Raw genomic sequence first — 7871 nt, forward strand, 5'->3', positions numbered from 1 at the left:
TATATTATTTATTTAATAAAACTACTAATTTTACAATTTAATAAAACTAATTTAAACAAAATAAAACAAATTAAATAAAAAGAAATTTTAAAATAAAACTTAATTATAATAATAATAATACATAATTAGGGTTTATATTAATAATAATTAATAATAATCCGTAATAAATGCTGAATTAGGGCTTCTGTCGGCGTGTCAGAAAGTCTCCGCGAGTCGCGGTAATTAATGAAGAAAACCCCGCGAGTCGCGGGGTTCCAGAATTCAGATGACAGCTTTAAATTCGACGCATTTTTTCTTTATTTATTTTTTTTTATTTTCTGTTTTTAATTTTTTTTATAAATAAAAGATAGTTAATAAAACTTATATTTTTATAAACTAAAATAAAAATAAAGAAACTTATAAAACTTAAATATTTAACAAAATCTAAAAAAAAAAATACTTATATTTTTGTTTTTCTTTTTATATTTTTGAATAATTAAAACGTATTTTTACAAAAACGAATTTTAATAAAAGTTAACTAAAAATCTTTTTTTTTTTTTTATTATTATTAGCGTTGCGCTTCCGGCGTTTAGAAATCTCCCCGGCAGCGGCGCCAAAAATACTTGATGTCAAAGCAGAGGGGTATAAAATACTATTAAATTTTAGCAGGAAATACTATTAAATACGATACAATTTTACACAAGATATTTATTTATTTATAGAATGGATATACTTAAACCTTGCTACAACACTTATAGGCAGTGTACCTAATCGTAAAGTAGTGTAGTTTTTAGTAAGTCCGGTTCGTTCCACAGGGAAATCTTTAAACAAAGCGTAACGCTATATTAGTTTACTTTTATAAAAATACAAATATATATATAAGTAATATTATTATTATAAAGGGGGGTTTTTACCGTTTAATGACCGGTTTGTCGATTTTAAAACTTTAGTCGCAGTTAAAACCTAATGTAAAATATTAAATAAATAAAAGACTTAAATTAAAACTTAAAGTAAATAACGATAATGAAATTGCGAATAATTAAAAGTGCGATTAAATAACAATAAATAAAAGTGCGATAATTAGAAGTGCAATTAAATATAAAATAAAGGAAATTAAATATGAAATAAAAGAATTATGCTTATTTAAACTTCCGTAATCATGATGTTTGACGTGTTGATTTTAGTTTTATGCCCATGGGTTAATTGTCCTTTGTCCTGGATTATTTAATATGTCCGTCTGGTTTTTGTCCATAACAGTCCATCAGTCATAAATATAAAGTGCGAGTGTCCTCGTCAAATTATTATTATACCCGAAGTTAAATATTCCAACTAATTGGGGATTCGAATTGTAACAAGGTTTTAATACTTTGTTTAATGAATACACCAGGTTATCGACTGCGTGTAAACCAAGGTTTTACTACTTTGTTAACAATTACACCAATTACCCTTGAATGTAATTTCACCCCTGTTTTAATTATTCTAGTGGCTATTAATCCATTCCCGTGTCCGGTTAAATGAACGATTATTCGTACATATAAATACTCCGCCGATCGTGTCCGATCGAGTGTATATGGTAATTTATAGGGACGCCCAATTGTAAATCTTTATATTAACATTAACAAACTATCATTTAGTTAAACAAATATAAAGCCCATTAATAGCCCATAGTCTAATTTCCACAAGTGTCGTTCTTTTGTCCAAACCCCAATTATGGTACAAAGCCCAATTACCCAATTTTAGTAATTAACCTAACATCATGATTACTTCGTTTTAAATAAGCATAATAATTACTTAGCTACGAGACATTAATATAAAAAGGTTGAACATAACTTACAATGATTAAAAATAGTGTAGCGTTACACGGACAGAATTTCGACTTACACCCTTACAACATTCGCTAACATACCCTTATTATTAGAATTATAATTAAAATTAAAATTAAAATATAAATTATATATATATATATATCGTTTACGTATGATAAGAGAAGAAAAAGATTATGAATTTTTGATCAGAATTCGGTTTGCTTTATAGGCAGAGTTGATTTTTGGGGCTCCGCGACTCGCGGCAAAATCCTCTTCAAACTCCGCGAGTCGCGGAGAATGAATTTACAGCTCACACCCTTGGTGTCTTTCTCTGCCGACGGTTTTATAATATATATATAATATATATATAATTAATATAATTAATTATATATTATATTATATTTATATTCCTAGTTAACTTGTAATTTTTAGTCCGTTGCGTCGAGCGTTAAGAGTTGACTCTGGTCCCGGTTCCGGATTTTCGAATGTCCTTGCGTACAATTTAATATCTTGTACTTTGCGTTTTGAATCTTGTACTCTTGTAATTTCGAGACGTTTCTTATCAATAATTGGAACCTTTTTGATTGTCTTTTGTACTTTTGAGCTTTTTGGTCGTTTGCGTCTTCAATTCGTCGAATCTGTCTTTTGTCTTCACCTTTTATTATTTAAACGAATATCACTTGTAAATAGAACAATTGCAACTAAAAGCTTGTCTTTCTTGAGGAATAATGCTATGAAATATATGTTCGTTTTTAGCATTATCAGTTAGACGTCCAAACTTTTTAGTTGACACATGAGACGATTGATTTCGCAAAATTTCCAATTTGATTTTACGTTCCTTTGCATCATAATCACTCAAATCAGGTTTTGGACTCGTGTGTTATGTTGACTTGACTGATTTTGTTAAAAGATTTTCCTTTGATTGATTTGACATTGGAATCATAGGATTCTTTTCAGTTAACACAAAACCATTTTGAGAATGAATTTTCTTGACAACAAATTGTGTTGAAGGTGCAACTTTTGAAACACGTTTACCAAATTGAGAACGTAATGGATTTTTAAGAATAGTAATGGGTTTTGCATCCGTAGATGTTGTTGTTCCCTTCCCCTTCTTATGAATCCCACCAACACATTCAGATACAATGGTTTCAATAGTAGATGATTTCTTAAGTGTGTTAGCCTGTTTTAGTTGAATTATTTTTTGTTTTAAGCTCTTAATTTCAAGACATAATTCCTCTGCAGAAACAAGCACTTCACCTTCCGTAAAATCATAAGTACATTTTTTCTTAGGAAGTGGAGGCAATTTATCACACAAAGCAAGCATTTGTTCTAATGATTGACACTTAAGTTGCAAATCAACATTTTCCTTTTCAACTATACCTAATATACATTTCAAGTTTCGTACAACAGGTATGTTTTCATAAAATTCATTAATTGTTGTGTCAAAGTCTACCACGTTTTCAACATTTCGTTCATCTCGAGGTTCTACCTTTACATCTAAATCAGGTTGACCTAGGGATTCTGTCTCAAAGAAGACAGTTAGTTCATGTGCTAGGTCTTCACGGAAAACATTATCAGAACATGCAGGTAAAGCCGGTAGAATTGGTTTCACATCAAAAGTTGGTTCATCATACACCTCATCTATGCAAATAATGCTAGAACTAGGTTTGTTAAACACTTCATTCTCAAGCATTAAAATGTATTTCTCTAGCATGAGTGTTAGGATATAAACCAGTCTATGCTTAGGCACATAATTTTCACGTTGCATATTCTTTTCAGTTTCAACAAGTTCATTCAAGAAATTAGGATTTGATTTACCCATTTTAGCATTGATTTTCTCATACATTAAGCTAATATGATGGTATTTCCTAGATTTTTGATTAACAATAATATCATCAAAATCAGCATCAGAAGCATGCACAAAATGATATGGTAAACCAGCTTGAAAGTAATCAGAATGATATAATCCTGGAATCTTTTTGGAAGCATTTTCTAAGATCTTAGGATCTTCATAACCCAACCCCACTTGTCACCATGAATTGTTTTTAGTCTATTCATGAAAATTGTTTGTTTAGAAAGTTCCATATTCATGATAGCTTTGGTTTGATCTGTTTGATAGAGTTTTTCCTCATATCGAGCAAGTTGTGCTTTTATTTGAAAAGACTTTTTTGACAACGAAGAGAATTCAGAGTTCTTTTCAATTATGGTGTTTTCTAATTGAATAATTTTCTTGTTTAGCTTTGAAAGTGTGGGTTCATGTTGAGTTTTTAAATCAGAAAGATCTTTTTCTAGAAATTGAACTTTTTCTGCAAGTCGTTCCGATTTTAGACGATAATCTGTTCTTTCGACCTTAATCGGACGAATTGATTTTTTAAGATCTTCCAACTCAGTTTCCGTGGAGCTGAGTTGAACAGTCAATCTTTGCAATTCCGATTGTAATTTAGATGAAGATGGTTTGGTCTCAGAAAGTTTGATTTTATCTTTTAAAACCTTGTTTTCAGATTTTAAACCTTTGACTTCTTTTGACATTGAGACTAAATTCTTCATCATGTTATTTTGCACTTTGATAAAATCAGGTGGAATTTCAGATGATTGTACCTCATCATCATCAGATGCTGAGTCAGAATTCTCCATTGCTTCCGAAGCTTTGATGAGCTTAGTCACCTTGCAAACATTTGCATGTTCAACCTATGAATCTGAATTGTCAGTCCAGTTAAACCAAGTATCATCAACTGGTTTCAGTTCTCCCCCAGTTTCTACAATCTTAGCCATCAACATTTTCTTCTTGTAGTAAGCTGCATCCTTCTTCTTAGGCATCTTGCACTCATGAGAGTAATGAACAGCTTTGCCACAATTGAAATATATTGAATCATCCTTCTTGGAATCATCAGCACGTTGTTGTTATTTTGATTGATCAGCTTTCTTGTAGTACGAGGAAGACGATGAATTCTTGCGTTGATTGCTTGATTTACCTTTGAACTTGTATTTGTTCAAGGCTTTTGTGAACATGGCTGTCATCTTGACTAATTCAAGGTGAGAATCATCAACATCAGATAGATTCAACTCTTCAGAATCAGTTGATTCTTCAACAAGCACTTTCTTGGATAAGCTTTTGGAAGTCGTAAATGATTTGCTCTTCTTTTTGGCAATGAGAGCAAGAGGATCACTTGGAGATAACTCTTTCCTTCCTTCTTGAAGTTTAGACACTTCAGTTTGGTAATGCATAAGAACTCCAACAAGCTCATGATAGTCAACTTATCAATCTCTTTGGTAGATCGAACAATGGTTTCATAAGGAAGCCAATCAACATTGAGCTTTTTGAGAAATTTTATGTTGACTTCAACATTTACTTTTATGATCTTGCACCTTTTGAACTCATTGAGAACACCATTGAAATGACAGTAGGTATCCTTGAGTGGTTCATCAGGTTCCTGCTTGAAATCTTCATAAAATCCCAGAGCCTTATTCAGTTTAGTAACATCTGACATGTCATAACCTTCTTGCTGTCATTTGATCTCATCCCATATATCTTTTGCTGTTGTGTTGCTATCAACATTTTCAAACAACTCATACGGGATAGCTTGTATAACAATGTTCTTTACCTCCATGTCACCCTGAGCTCTCTCACGTTTATCACCAGAAAGTTCATAGACTGGAATTGGCATACCAGTATCCAGATGATAATCTACAACTGGACCATCTCTCAGAGAAGCCCATATGTACTTTGCTTTCTCACCCTTGTAGTCTATGTACTGAGTGATACGGTGAAGCCACTGAGTGTACTTGCCATCAAACAACATTGGAGGACGGGAATCTGATCCAATGATCAAAGTATCTTGAGTAGACATCTTGAAAATGAAGATTCGGTATTACACAAATCTAAGATGAAAAATCACAACAATCTAACACAAATGTCAGATTCGGTAACTGACTTGGTACTGTAGCAGATTCGCTATAGATTATGTACTGTAGCAGATTCGGTAAACCAGATTCTGTATCAGAAACTGATCAGAAATACAAGTAACATACCCAGATTCAGTATAGATTCGGTAACCACAAGATTTGTAGCCTGAGAACACTTAAAACCAATGAATTGAGTGATACCGAGATCCTGATTCGGTATCTCACTCGGTAGTCAGATTCTGTATGAATTTGAATTCAAACACAATTCAATTCCTTTGAATTAGATTCGGTAACCTTGCTGCACAAGGAAATAAGTTAGTATCACACAAAATATCAAAGATATCGAATGTATAGGATACCGAATGTCAACTGTAGCAGTTGACAATACCGAGTGTAAGTATGAAAACTTAGAATTCAAATGAATCCTTTCTCAAATCACACCAATTATCTATGTATGACCAAACCGAATGTGATAGAATCACAAACATACCACAATCTGCAACACTGATTGAGAATTAATAGCTTTGAAGCAGATTTGGTATGGCAGTTACAATACCGAATGTGTATCAAATCTTCAAAAATTGAAGAATTGATGAAATTAAACCGTCAGAAATGTGATTAAACACCTCACGATCACAACTAAATCCTCAAATCTTTACTTAACTACAGAATCAAGCTGTAATTGATGAATACCGAGAGTTTTAGCCACGAACTCTAAAAATCAACTTGATTCTCCATAATTGATGTTAAAAAACTGTAATGATGATTAAAACTCTTTATAATCAACCTAATACACCTTCGCTGAACTTATCACAGGAATCTGAACGTCAGATTATCAGATTCGATTATACTGAATCTAATTCAATATACCGAAAGTGCTTAGATTCTGTAATCTTCAATCTCTGGATCGATTTAGTGATGTAATATCACTCTCTGGAAGATCTGATACCAAATGATAGGTCAGATCATGTTAAGATTAGAAGAAAAGACAAGTTAGAATGAGATTTGGTAAGTGTGAAGGAGATTCGGTATTAGAGAGAATTAACAAGATTTACATTCCACAGCTTCTAGAACTCATTTACAATGCAATGGCTCTCTAATTAGGACAACTTAGGTTCCTTATATAGCCCTCTTCTAAGGGGCCATCAATTAAGCTTATTTCACATTAACATTATACAACTTAGGGGGTCCTAACATTCGGTCTTTTTCGGATATTCTGGTAATTTGACAAATCAAATCGTGCTATTACTTTTCCTTTCTGCTTTGTATATTATGATCATTCGAAACTCCATACCTACGAATTCTGGACCATTACTTGCGAAGAGAAAACAAAAGCATGAAACTCCGAAATAGAAATGGGAATATAAATCGTAGCAAATAGGAGAGAGTATTAACTGTGGATGTCAATGATTATAGAAAGGCAGAAGCAGAAACATCGAAATATAAGGGAAGGTATAAAACCCAACAACAACCCAAAAATTTACAAACCGTATATATCGATGCATATAGCAATATAAAGACAGGGGAGAACTAAAAACACTATAAAACCAAGAGTATAGTAGAAGTAAATAGATTCTTTCGGCGGGAGATGAAAAAGAAGAATGACAGATATGAAAGTTAGGAGCATATCAAGAAGCAAAACTGGATGGAGCATATTGACGAATGCTTTAAAATATGAATTGAGGGAGAAAGAATAGAAGATATGAGCTGTGTAAAATAAGGAAATGAAGAGGGTGGATTTATAGTGAAATATCTAACAGAGCAATCAAAACAGATTATCGCATTTAACCAAAGCGGATCATAATTTCCTTAATTACCGAAGAATCAAATCTTATTACGAAGATTTTCTCTAAATCCCCTAAACTCCGGAAATCAACCCTATCTACGTCAAAAGATATGACGAAACTTTATTTTCTCATTTCACTCTTTTACGATAGCTACTCTTCACATAATCGAATCGTTTTATCTATAATAGTCAATAATGATAAAATTCTATTTATCCACTCATATTCGTCATAAAAACATATTTATTGTTAGCCGTGATGACCTCACTCAAATTTCGGGACGAAATTTATTTAACGGGTAGGTACTGTGACGACCCGGAAATTTCCGACCAAATTTAAACTTAATCTTTATATGTTTCCGACACGATAAGCAAAGTCTGTAATATTAATTCTCAAAATT

The sequence above is a fragment of the Rutidosis leptorrhynchoides genome, chromosome 2 (assembly GCF_046630445.1).
Source record: "Rutidosis leptorrhynchoides isolate AG116_Rl617_1_P2 chromosome 2, CSIRO_AGI_Rlap_v1, whole genome shotgun sequence".
Classification (NCBI taxonomy): Eukaryota; Viridiplantae; Streptophyta; class Magnoliopsida; order Asterales; family Asteraceae; genus Rutidosis; species Rutidosis leptorrhynchoides.